The sequence below is a fragment of the Sorex araneus genome, chromosome 2, assembly GCF_027595985.1.
Source record: "Sorex araneus isolate mSorAra2 chromosome 2, mSorAra2.pri, whole genome shotgun sequence".
NCBI lineage: Eukaryota > Metazoa > Chordata > Mammalia > Eulipotyphla > Soricidae > Sorex > Sorex araneus.
The window spans coordinates 313,252,150-313,266,782 of record NC_073303.1 but is presented as its reverse complement, the minus strand read 5'-3'; positions in this window follow the sequence as shown (position 1 = coordinate 313,266,782).

Genomic DNA, 14,633 nt, shown 5'->3' with positions numbered 1-14,633 from the left:
TGGTTTGTCAACCGTTCGTGACTCTTTGTCTATGCATCTCATTATTAACAGCAGCTAAACTTTATTCTTAAATGTAAAAAAATCTACTCAAGCTAATTTATAAGTTTCGTTATTTTTTAAATCAAACATAAAATTGAATTGACAATGATGTTTTCTAGGGTAATGCCATTTTTATTTTCACACAATGTTTGACATATTTTTCACATTGTCTACTAAGAGTACTCAATTTACACTCTTCAAAAACGTTCTGAAATAGATTCATTTTCAAACATGATCATTAATTTTCTTATTCCCAAGTCTTTTTTTAACTATAACATGCCAAGTAGCATATTATCCTCACCTGTGGCTAAGAAGATAAGAATAGTAATAAAATTTCTATTAAATTGTGGTTTTTTAAGTTATAAAGCTAAATATGTTTAAGACTGCATGAAAATGAGATGACTTGGTATAAGGTTGATTACACTAAATGCAAAGAGTATAAAAATCATTTTGGGTTTCATAATACTGTGGGAAAGACATTTGCCTGGCGTACAGCCAACCAGTTTTGATTCCTCACAATCTATATGATACCCCTAGCCCCACCAAGGGTGATCCATGAGTATAGAACCAGGAGTGAGCTCTCAGCAAAGCCAGTTAAGGTCCAAAAACAACAAGAATAAAAACAAGTTTCTCTTTATTTAGAATATATATATATACACATATATTCTGTTTTATATATATATATCAGATACTCTTACGTGTTGATTCTCTGAGATCTCTTTCAATTATTGTTTAGGCTTTAATAATGCTAGCCAGTAATATATTTCAAAAGTTTATGCCCTAACTAAATATTTAACTTGTCACTCTTATGTATGGAAATTCTATATGTATCCCCTGGGAATAATAAGATTTAAATAATAAAAAATTTAATAACTTCTAATGTAATAATAATATTTTCTAAATTGTTGTAAATAAATAATAAAGTAGAATACTTTTAAAATATAGCAGAAGTCTTGAAATTATTACAAATATTATTGTCTACAATCGAGTTATTTTTAGATTCATATTTGCCAACATTTACTTTCTTTATTCTTGTAATTTGTTCGTATTTCTAAGGCTTGGTTATATATCTATAAAATGAGTTTAGACTGAATTTTTTATATATTAAATGCTACAAGTTAAAAATCTGAAGCAAGAAAAAAGATAATGTGTTGTGAAATAAAGATGAGCAAAGAATTTTCACTCGAAAGCACCTACTAATCTGCTCCTCAAATGTAGGTCCTTCAGAAAATCTAATATCCTATTTATTCAGAACATCTCCAGTCACTTTCACATTCCATGAAGTTTAATAAAGATACAAATAACCAAGCTGTGGATTTCAATCTCATAGAAACTAGTCACTCTAGTCCATCTGTTTCACAAAAAAATAATGGACACAAAAATCTACAGTTTTGAATAAAATCATATCGTATTAACAAAGATCAAAAAACAAAAGTAAATCACGACTCTGAAGAAAACAACGCTAAGTTAGACTGCAGTAAATTTTTATAAACTTTAGCTATTGACCATAAAACAGTGAGAATACAATAGTCAAGTCACAAATGCATAACATTTTAATGACCTACCACTCAGCAATATAGTATAATCTATAAAGTGAAACAGTAAATATTCAATGAGAGGTAATAAAATAATTTTTTAAAAATGTATAGAATGGATGGAGGAGTGATCTTGGACATTTTGGTGATGGTGAGGTAAGTCGACTATGTACATAAAGGTCATAAATTTCAATAGCATGATAAACACATTATCATATTTTTAAAATATGATAGAATCTTAAAAATTATGTAACATTTTTGAAATTTCATAAAAGTTCTATTTAAGCTGATTATGTTTATTAGGTAGAATAAATAATATTTTTATTTTTATTTATTTATTTATTTATTTCAACATTGTAGGATTCCAGTTTTATTTTATTGAATCACTGTGACAAAAGTTACAAAGTTTTAACGTTTAAGTCTCAGTCATTATAATGATCAAATCCCCATCCCTTCACCAGTGTCCCTGTTCCCCCACCAAGAACCCCAGTATACCCACCCACTCCCCTCCCCCCGCACCTGAGTGGCCAATGATCTTCACTTTATTCTCTCTATACTTTGGATACATTCAATATTTCAACATAGAACTATTATTATTTGGAATTTTCCCCCCAACAATCAAACCTGCTGAAAAGGCATCATTTGATAGTTTGTTTTCTATTGCTGAGAATGAAGATTATAGGTTTTGGATTTCTGTTGTTTTAGCTCAGTTTATTGTCTAGATGCATTTCTGTAAGTCTCTGGGTGCCAAAATGGGTTAGTAGACCTCCCAGATCATAGTCTTTAAGGAGCAGAGGGGCCGTGTCGTGCGAGGCTGCTCCGGATCTCCGAAAAAATGATAATTTTAAAGCACTAAAAGCTATTCTAGAAATAAAATCCTAAGTCCAAAAATGGTTTTTGTCAATTGACTTGATATCATAAATATCATACTGACACAATTCAAAATATTTTGTCAACTTTGTCATCTGAATTCTTACTGGAGATTTAACATTGGTTTACAGTACATTTGAGGAGTATATACCTTGCTGTGAGTATGTTTCACTGAACCAACCAACAAATCTTAATTATCACGCATACTATTAAATTAATCTATTTTTGCCTCCTACCTCCCTTTCTGTTTTCTCTTAGTTGCAATATTTTTTTAGAGTATAGATTTTTTCAGTTTATTTTCTTTGATTGTTTACATCCCACATATGAAAAATTATCCTGTAATTGTCCTTCACTTTCTGACTTATTTTATTTAGCAAAAAGATCTGAAGTTTTATCTATACTATAACCAAAAAAATATGTATCTTTTAAAACCAAATCATCCCATAGAGAGGGCCTGGCAGTGGCAGCAGCAGGTGCAGAGCTGGCGGAGCTGCATTCTAAGCAGCCGGGCTGATGCTGTCATAAAATTTCTGCATGAATGACTGTAAGTCGTCTTTAAATATTTTCTTTCAAAAAGAGTGGCTTTAAGTGGAACAAAACTGGCGCTTGTGGCAGAGAGCCAGCCCGAGTGGGACTCATGAAGACGGTGGCGGTGGCTGCACAGACGTGAAGCTGCTGGAGCTCCAGCAGCTCTTGTGCTACAGACAGCAGGAGGCCGTGGGGCAAAAGCATGACATAAAGGAGGGGGGCTCTTAGGGTCCAACTGGGCACGACCACGGAGAGTGGGTCCTGCAGCTGAGGGAGCGCCAGGTTCCCCCCACAGGAGGCTGGCTCAAGCAGCTCTCCACCACCCTTTCTTCCTCACTACAGCCTGTGCTGGTATCACTTGCAGCATATACTGAGGGGGCCTCCCTAAGCCCCAGCTGCCCAAAGACGGGAGATGGGAGTGTGTGCCTCCTGGGCAGTCCTGCCAGGCTGGAGGCTGTGGCATACACAGAGCACCTGAGCCAGGAACATGGCAGCTCTGGCTTCTGCCTGGTCCCTTTGGAGTTGTAGCTGCTACTGCCACTGGGACCAGAAGGTACAGCACCACCAGCGGTTCAATCTGGATGCAGGGAAATGGGGAGATTAAGGGCATCAATAATGAGCCTTCCTGAACCCCAACCCCGCTTTGCCTCTGGCCAGACTCCAATGAAGAAGGATCAAGTTTTCCAATAAATTGTATACTTGTCATCCCTTTTATCTTTGATTTTCTCGAGCAGGTGCCAGTAACGTCTCCATTTGTCCCTGTCACATGCTAGTGTAGCTCAATGGCATCTGCTCACTCCAGGAAATGAAGAGGCTCAACCCATTCATTCAGTGTTTTGACGAAGTCTGACCATCTCATAGGTATGTGGCCATGTGGTCTTTTGTTATCCCGTGGAATCCAGTTGGTAAGGGCTCTAGTCCAGCAGTCATCTACAAATCACAGTACATGTCTGATTTTCGATGCCCTGGCAAAGGAGACAGCTTCCCTAATTCTTGATCATCGATGGAGGTCAGAACTCCAGATTCCTTCTCTCACTTGAGTGAAATGTGATGTTTCAAGCATAGCTCTTTTGATTCTTCTCTGGGATACCTGAATAGCGTTCTAGTCCTGTTTTCGTAGGGCCCAGGTCTCTGAGGCATATGTTAGTGCAGGAAGAACGGTGGAGTTGAAAAGATGTGCCCGGAGGACGAAGAACCTTCCAAGAAATTAAACCGCCAAAAGTTAGTTATGTGGGAGCCATGGCCACATACTATCTCCAGGTCAACCTTACAAGATCATTTATTGACCTTGCTCTAGTGATCCATAAATAAATCTCGAAAGAGATCAAAAATTGCAGTTAACCTCAGCCACCCGCAGGACTTAACAGACTGGGATAAATCAGAGTGGAGCAGGTTTGCCTGGTGCCTGCCCATGTTGAGGTCAGGGCAGGTCAAAGGGTGAGAGGCACTGATACCCAGGCATTGATATTGGCTAGCCTAAAAAGCAGAAAGCATGGTCTTGCAAGCCGTTATGACTTAAGAGACAAACCATGGGGAAGAAAAATCTGAACCAGTCTAAGGATTTAGTCTGAAATGTACGGTAAAAGACTTGGTAGCTCTTGGAGCCCAGATGACCAGAAATATATATCTCTTATAATTGTGTTTATCCAAATAGCTGCAAGTATTAAGAAGTAAACTGAATTGTTTAATATTTACTAGAAGCTAAGAAAGAGAAAAGCAATATAATGCTAGGCGAATCTCTTCATACAGCCCCTGGAGACAGGGTGTCTCCTTGAGTTAATCCTCCCAGGAGAATTGTCTCAATCGAAATGCTTTACCTCTGAAAATGATTAATCATACCTATATGCAGTCCTATTACTAGAACTCCTTCAGAAGTTCTGTAAATAGGCTAACAGCTCTGCATTAAAAGGGCCATGTTAATCATCAGTCTGTGATCCCCCATCTTTTTGTTCCTCTGCTGGGGAATCCAGGAAGGCAGCTCTCAGCCATCGAACATGCCCATTGTGACCCTGCACTCTGAACTCACAGGCTACCTCTCCCCACCTTCCTGTACCTCCGAAAGCCACAGTAATTAAGGCCACACCACAAAGCTGCCACCCAGATGTACCTTTCCAGTGAGATCCTGAGTGCCCTGAACAAACAGGATGACCTCTTGGCCCCTGTACTATAACCCATAATGCACAAATGGAGAAAGAGAGATAGAGACAGACAGGCACAGAGAGAGATAGAGACAGAGAAAGACAGAGAGACAGAGAGAGGTGAAACTTGCCTATCACAAAGGAAGCCTGGGGGTTGGGGAAGGGAAATTGGAATAATTGGTGGTGGGAAATGTACATTGGTGGACGGACAGGTGTTGGAATAACATATAATTGAAACTCAATCATGAAGAGCTTCATGGTGGTCTATCTCACAGGAACCCAATTAAAAATCTTTCACTATTACATTGAACCATATATTCTATATCTAGTCAATCAAAGATGTTTACTTAAGTTGTTTTCATGTATTGTTCATTGTGAATCACACTCTCAAATGAAAATAATATCTGTATTTTTTCAAATTACAGTTTTTATATTCTTCATGTAAAAAAAGGGGCAGTATTTCTGGGTCATATGTATTCCTATTTTATTTTAATCATATGTATTCCCATTTTTAAGCATTTCCCACTCAATTTTACATTGACTCTACACTAATTCTCTTTTCTAATAACAGCTTACAAGAATTCATTTTCCAAATTCTTGTTTTACTTGATATCTATCTATCTATCTGTATCACTGTCATCCTGTTGATCATTGATTTGCTTGAGTGGGTCCCAGTAATGTCTCCATTGTGAGACTTGTTACTGTTTTTTGGCATATCGAATACGCCACCGGTAGCTTGCCAGGCTCTGCCGTGTGGGTGAGATAGTCTTGGTAGCTTGCTGGGCACTCCAAGAGAGGTGGAGGAATCGAACCCGGGTTGGCCATGTGCAAGGTGAATGCCCTACGTGCTCTATCTATATGTAAATATATATAAATATATATATATATATATATATAGAGAGAGAGAGAGAGAGAGAAAGGAGTGTGGATGGTCAGAGACACCAGTATCAGAGAGGAGCAGTACTTTTTATTGTAATTTTGATTTTATTTCCTAATTTAAAAGTATGAAATTAAAACATATTTTCATATGCTTATTGGCCATCTGCATATCTTCTTTGAAACAGTGTCTATTCATTTGCCCATTTCCTATTGTTTTTGTTGTACATTTTTCTAGAGTTGTATAAATTCTTTATATAGTTCAGCTTCTAAGCCTCTGCCAGATATATAATGTGTGAATATCATTTTTAAACTCATTCATTGCATTTGTAATTTTTGGGTTCTTTCATTGTACAAAAGTTTTTGGGTTTGAGTTGATCCTCAATCCTTTTTTTTTCCTCCTGAATTGGTCTTGAATTTCCAAATATGTCTCTAAATTCATTGACAAGAAGCATATCACCTATGTTTTCTTTCATGTATTTTACAATTTCAGGTAATATATATTCTTTTATTTTAAATTAATTTTTGCATGGTCTAGTATAATAATCTCATTGTATTTCTTTCTCCATATCAATGGGTATTTGGTATACTTATATTTTCTCTTTAATTGTTCCTGATCTTCTAACAGTGCCTGTATGGTCACAAATCGTACATCTCTCCCTCTTAAATTTGAATCATTCTTACATTCTTATTATTTATTGAACTGATTTATTTCTTCTGCCTATTGTTACTACTTATTAGGTTTTTCTAGGGTTATCAGCTGCATGCAAGACAATCACCCCACCCACTGTACTATCTCTCAGGGCCCAGTTGTGATATCTTTAATGAAGAACTTCTCTTACCTATATTTTTGGGGCCTACAATTTGTCATTCTGTGTTTAGTTCAGGTTCCCAGACTTCACTGTTTCTTCAGGAGAGGTATTCTTAATTTTTATTTTCTAGGTCCTCCAATTCTGTCACCAGTTTGGCAGTCACACCCATAAAATGCCCCGACCCCATGTAATATCATCAAAAGCCATGATCCAGAGACTCCGAAATAAAGCTCCAGGAAGAGAGCAACATAGAACATCCTGTGCCAGGCTGTCTCCACCCAGGCAACTCAGAGGACAGGGACAGGTTAAGTTTCCCTCCCTGCCCCAATAAGCCCCAGCAGCCGAAAATCTCCAGAACCCAACTGTCACCATGTTCACAATGGCTCTCCACAGGCTCGGACGAGCTCACCCATGAGGGAATCTGCACAAAATCCCAGGTATGCAGGACCCGTGACTGAAATCTCCAAGCTCACTCTGAGCTGAAAAGGGCCTCTTACACATCTCACAAGTTTACCAGTAGCTTGACAGTCACACACACAAACTGCCCTTGGCGCCATATAATCTCATCAATGGCCATGACCATCCAGGACTCAGAAATAAAGCTCTTGGAAGACAGCAACACAGGCTTCACCCATGATGAATCTGCTGCATAATCGTATTGCAAATTTTAGAATTACTGGAGTGACATGTCATACTTTACAGTATTTATATACCAAGCTTTGGCGGGTACTATTTGAGATTTTGGGTGAAAACATTCAAAATATGGTGGTGGTAAGATGAAATGGTGGTGGGGTCAGTGTTTGAACATTAAGCACTGCCACACTGTTGTCCTGTTGTTCATCGATTTGCTCAAGCGGGGACCAGTAACGTCTCCATTGTGAGACTTATTACTGTTTTTGGCATATCAAATATGCCACGGGTAGCTTGCCAGCCTCTGCGGTGCGTGTGGTATACTCTCGGGAACTTGCCAGGCTCTCTGAGAGGAATGGAGGAATTGAACTCGAATCTGCCGCATGCAAGTCAAATGCCCTATATTAACATTGAACATTAAATGTAATGAATTATTGAGAACAACTTTATAAATATAAAATAAAATTTAGAGGAAAAAACATCTCCAAGATTGGATTTTCCAAGGCAGATTTTGTTGTCCTCTCCTCCTCCTTGTCCTCCTCCTCCTCTGTGACTTTGTTTTGACATTCCTATGTATTTCAGTGGTTGTTCAGTGTAATGAGCTACTGAGAAGTAGGGAACTCTGAAGACTACAATCACAATGAGTACAAACCTATAGTGAGAGAGTTCTGAGGCTGCTTAGCTATCCACGACTAAACAGCCCTTTTCCCAGAGACTCCATCCTGAAAACCTATCTCAGTGGTACAGATTTCCAATGTTTCAAGTGGGTTTCCCTCAAATTTAAGATGCCGACTATTCCTGTAGACTGGGGAGATCTTACTCTACTACTTTTGCTACCACTAGTCAGGCTCGTTGGGACTCAATATGATATTCCATAGCTCAGCAAGCAAACAGTACTATTGTACTGCACCTCACTAAGGAGACCAACAGTGCCACCCTGAATGCATCAAATATATTTTTGCTTCTAGCTCGTCTATTGACAGGAATAGTCACTGCCATGGACACATATCCCCTGTCTCTCCTCTTATTGCCTCAGAGAGTAACTGATATCCTGCTTCAGAGAAAATACATATGTGTAAAAAACTAAAGCTCGCCAAGGGGCGAGTACACTCGCAGGCTCTCCGGGTAGCTCTGTCTCACCACCCGCGTTTGGTGCTCTGGAACCGCAGTGTGTGGACTGGATCGGGACGGCCGGTGGTCAAGGACAGGCGAAGGAAGAACGAGGACCAAGCAGTTGCTGATTAGTTACCGTTTATTCAATCTTTCATCTTTCTCATCTCCCGCACTCCCAGCTCCCAGCTGCGGCCTCTCTCTGGATCTACTGCTCAACTGTTGCTTCTCTCTGGCTTCTCTCTCTCCTCCTACTTGTCTCTCCCACCTTGCCCTCTAGGCTACAACCAGCCAGGTAGCCAAATCAACATAAGAAAGCCCTTCCTGAGGGCAGGGCACTCCAAAGCCCTTCCTCACTCTTAAGGTTTTTTTCTTTTCCTTAGTCCAGGAACTTATTAACATCTCAATACTAGTTATTTTTGTATGGACATAGCAAGGGATACATTGAGGCTTGCAAGGCAGCTCTCCTGGCAACATCTTGCCACAGGCTCAGACCACAGCACTCAGGCCAAATTAATCATTCCTCACCCTAGCAGTGTCCAAATCTAGTATCACTGTTTGGATCATGACAGCATTTGTCCATGATCAAGCTCTTAACTTATAGTTAAGCATTAGGCACTTTGGCCAGGCCCATCTCGATGCCAGGGTAGCACACAACTCACCACTTGCCCTGGGTCCTTCTTGTCCCACGTCGGGACCCTGCTTTGGGGGTGCTAGGAAGTAAGGGCAGCTGAGGCTTAGGTCAAGAGAACAGATGCCCTGGAGGAAAATATCATGTAGAGTCAAATGACTCCCAGGTTACAAAAGCATAACATTTGTTAAGTCTTCCTGTGTCCATACAAAAAGGACTTGCTCTGAATAAACTATGCAAAGGACTCAAGGAGAAGAGAAAAACATCATTTACAAGTCAACAGAACACCAAGAAAGAAGCTACAAATAAACAAAGAGGAATAGGAGCACTGTAACGGGAGTAACCCAATAAACCTAAACTACTGAGGCTATGTTATCCTACACATATGGATTTATATTATAAAAAGGTAATGTACTAGTAAAATTTGGGCACTTAATAGATGATTACTGGTTCTGATAGCAGGAGAGGCTTGCTAGAAATTAGCTAATCCAAAACATTACAATCACTGTCACTGTCACTGTCATCCCTTTGCTCATTGATTTGCTCGAGTGGGCACCAGTAATATCTCCATTGTGAGACTTATTGTTACTGTTTTTGACATATTGAATATGCCACGGGTAGCTTGCCAGGCTCTGTCATGCGGTCGAGATACTCTTGATAGCTTGCCAGACTCTCCAAGAGGGATGGAGAAATCGAACCCAGGTTGGCCATGTGCAAAGCAAACCCCTACCACTGTGCTATCACTCCAGCCCAAAACATTACAATATCCTAGAAAATTATTACAGTAAAATCAAAACACAAGAATTAGTTTTCTTATATATGGATCCAAATATTCTAGCTACCAAAATTAATGCTACATATTACTGTACAAATATATTAAAGTATGCTAATCTTACAATATATCTATTGACAAATAATAATTATGGTTACAGAACATACTGAACTGTCTTCAGCTTTTACAGTAAAAGAACTAATATGACAAATACCAGAATAGAAAATGACAGAGGTGACAACTGATAATATGAGAATTCATTTAGGTTTTAGAATGATTCAATAGTCAACATGTGGCTAAATTTAATAAGTTAAAAAAAAGAGATTTCAGAAAGATTGGGGTAACCTGTCTAAAAATATTATTAAAATAGAAATACAATTATAAAATATCATGTAGCCAATGTCAATGTATAATACAATATAAAATACAAAATTTTTGAGGGGGTCACACCCGGCGATGCACATTACTCCTGGCTCATGCACTCAAAAATTACTGCTGATGGTGCTCGAGAGACCATATAGGATGCTGGGAATTGAACCTGGGTCGGCCTTCAGGCAAGGCAAACACCCTACCTGCTGTGCTATTGCTCCAGTCCCTAAAATATGAAATTTTTACCCTGTATCATCATCATCATCATCATCATCATCATCATCATCATCATCATCATCATCCCGTTGCTTGTTGAATTTCTCGAGCGGTCTCAGTAACATCTCCATTCATCCTAGCCTTGAGATTTTAGAAGACTCTCTTTACTTGTCCTTCCCAATGGTGCCACATTGGAGGCTCTTTCAGGGTCAGGGGAATGAGACCCATCATTGTCACTGATTTTGGCATATGGATACACCATGGGGAGTTTTCGAGGCTCTCCCAGGTGTGCAGGAAACTCTTGGCAGCTTGCCAGGTTGTCAGAAGGAGACCTAGGCTATAAGAAGTGGCGCTAGTGGGAGCTTGGTTTTATAGTCTCTGGATTTTGGCCGTTGGTGGGATTACATGGCACCGGGGGCAGTCTCTGGGTATTACCGCCTAGCTACTGGAAAATAGGGGATCTTGGGGTAAGAGGCCCAGTCCTGATTCGAGCAGGCTTGAAGATCTCAGTTCCAGGTTCCACACACCTGGGTTCCTCTGCCAATTCCTTTATGTGTAAGGCTCATCTGAATGTTTGGAGGGGGGCCTTGAGCATGGCTGTGGCTGGGCTCTGGAAGTCTTCTGCTGCGAGGGCTCTGCTCAGGGTGTCAAGGGAAACTGAAACCCACCCCCTTCAATGGCCCTCGGTAAAGACAGCCAGGCGCGGGGGCAAGAGACTCTCTGTGCCCCACGCTTGTGAATTTACCCTTTATAAGGAAGAGTAAATAGAAATAACCAAACTTAGTCACTCTAGATGGCACTGAATTGTTAAGTGAATGATAATGACTAAAAACATCAAAATCAGATATTCTTGGCAATTGCCTCAAGGTACTGGCGAAAAAATATGGTTGATAGACAATAATACCAATTTAAACACTTTCATACCATTTAATAACATTTTAACATAGCTTATTTCATAGTAATTTTTTGAAATGCCTGTGATAAGAAAATAAGTCTAAAAGGACTTGGCAGTGGAGTTTATGCCCAATTCAATCAGTTTAATCAATGGCTGAATGTATCAGTACTCCAACAATTTTAATTTAAAAAATAATTAAAAGGACTTGGCATATGAGGATGAATTATACATATTGAAGGATAAATTCATAGAACCAACCTATTCATACCTACCAATACATTAAGATTCTCTTTTATTTATGTGTTGTTGGGATGAAGTCAAACTGTTCTCCATCCCATCATTACTTTTGGTTCTTTTTGAGCTAGTCTAATAATCACAGTAACATAAAATAATTGGCATAAAAGAGGAAATAATAATTTTCACACAAGGGAGTCATGATAATTATTCACATTCAGATTTTGTGTAATCAAAGAAATCAGGATATAAGTCCTATGCCAAGGAATGAGGGGGCAATGAGGAGGGAGACTTCCTTTGACAAGGAGCAGATTATTTTTTTAAGCACAGATAGATTTTTCATACACAAAGGACATGTCTACACCTGGATAGTACTTGACTAACAATATAATTCTATTTATTAAAAGGCATACTGATCATTAAGATTAGGACAAAGTTATTGAGGGAAAGTTGAGAGGTTTTCCTTAGTTAGGAGCCAGAGAAATAGTATAGTGAGTTCTTGCCTTCCATGGAGTCAGTCCTAAACAACACTGGGTGTGATTTAGAATAGCTTTGTGATCTTTATTGTTCTCAATTTATGATAATCTGCGTGCCACATTAATGCATTTGAGGAGACCAACTGAGACTCTTGGAATGACCTGTTTGGAAAATCTTCCTTACAATTTTAAAGAAAAAAAGATAATAGGATCAAAGAGTTTGACAAATTGAAAACCTTGTACACTTTATGAAGGCTATGGAAAAGTATGGAGATTTCTCAAAAATTCAAAATAATATTACTGAGGCAGGTAGGTAGATAGGGAAGGGCTCCATGACAATTGAATTCCTTAGAAGTAAAAACCAGCTAGCCCTTAGGGTTGTCAGGACCTACCTTTTGAGGACACAGGCGCTGAAGCCTGCTAAGATTTTACCTGGAGCCAGTTCAGACAAAAAGAGGCTGGATACCTGCTCAACTAGCCCCTCTCCAGCAGGGACAAAAGCCAAGAAAGTTTTTTTTTTTTTTATTGAATCATCATATGGAAAGTTACAAAGCTTTCAGGCTTAAGTCTCAGTTATACAATGATCAAATACCCATCCCTTCACCAGTGCCCATATTCCACCACCAAGAACCCCAGTATATCTCCCATCCCACCTCTACTCCCTGCCTGTGTAGCTGATAATTTTAACTCTACTTTCTCTTTACTTTGATTACATTCAATATTTCAACAAAAAACTCACTATTAGTGTTCGGAGTTTTGATATCAAAACTCCAAACACCAAATCAGACCTGCTGAAAAGGAAGCATTTTTTTTTCTTTTTGAGTCACACCTGGTGATGCACAGGGGTTACTCCTGGCTCTGCACTCAGGAATTACTCCTGGCAGTGCTCAGGGGACCATATGGGATGCTAGGCTTTGAACCCGGGTCGGTCTCATGCACGGTAAACGCCCTACCCGCTGTGCTATCGCTCCAGCCCCTGAAAATGAAGCATTTGATAATTTGTTTTCCATTGCTGAGAATGAAGAGATATGAGGTCAAGCAGCCACACTAGCTGCCGCACGGTTTTGAATTTCTGTATTTTAGTATTTTTGTAATTAAGTCCAGGGAAATTTCTGCCAGAAATTGCATCATTGCAAGCTCGTACCTCTCTTTAGTGGTCACCACGCAGTTCCCCTATCCCCCGTCCAGAAAGGAAAAGCTGAGAGAGTAAAACCTTTCCCCTCCTGGGGCGTCATGGGGCCATGGTTTAGTTCACAGTCTAGAGACATTTCTGCAGGAAGCTGCTGGTGCCAAAAGTAGACAGGTGGCCTCTGGGATCATGTTCATCAGCAACAGAGAGGCCGCACATGTGAGGCCACCCGGGTCACATCTTGGCCAAGAGTGGCGCTGGTAATGCCCCAGTTCTGAGACCTCCCACGCATCCTGTTGCTGCAAAGCCGAGAAAGTAATTTTAAAGAATATCAACTAATCCAAAGTGCCCTTGGCAACTACCCTAAGAATCTCCACACCTTACTCTCTATTTTTCTCTCCCTCCTTTCTCTTCCTCAAAATAATCTTTCCTTTCCTGAAAAGAGCAATTCCTAACTCCAGCCTCAGTCCACCGCTCCCAAGAAACTGGATGGTGGCGTTAACTCCTGTGCTGCATATACCAGTAGGTATTAGGTGTGACTTCACAGCTAGCTACCTAGTAAGGATGTTGGGACTCGGGCTCTGTGCCAATCAGAGGCTCAACATGGGCTTTATCATTCCTAGACTTCCCAGCCAGTTCCAGAGTGACAGCAGTGCATCAGAAGAAAATGGCTTATCTCTCTCCAATTCACCTCACATAACCCACCTGCGTGCCCAGAGTCATTATCATATGATCAAGTATTACCACTTCAGGAAATATGTACTAAAGATTCAAAATCATGATCTCAAAAGGGAAATCTACACTTATGTATTTATAATATAGACAACATTGAAATAATCTAAATCTCCATTGATGCACCAGCAGATAAAAATAATACAGCTTATATAAAAATGAAATGCTAATTCAATCATGAAAGGAAAGAAAACTTGCTGTGTTTGACAACATAGATAAATAAGAAGGATATTATGCTCAGTGGAATATGTCAGAGAACAAATAATACATAATTTTACTTACATCATGTCATCTAGAATACACAATTCACAGAAAAATAGAGAGGAATGATGGTTGTCTGGAGGGTAAAATACAAAGATGGCATTCAAATTATATAGCGTCCCTTATATAAAGTAAATGAACTTTAGAAGTCAAAATTACAACAATGTGCTATAATTTACAAGACACTGTCAAAATTGAATTATTTATATTAAGATTGTTCTTTCTTCATGTTCCTGGAGTGAGCAGACTCCATTGGGCTACACTAGCATGTGACAGGGACGAATGGAGACATTACTGGTGCCTGCTCCAGAAAACTGATAAGCAACGTGATGACAAGTGAGACAAGTGACACAAGTGAAGATTGTTCTTTGCTTTCTTTT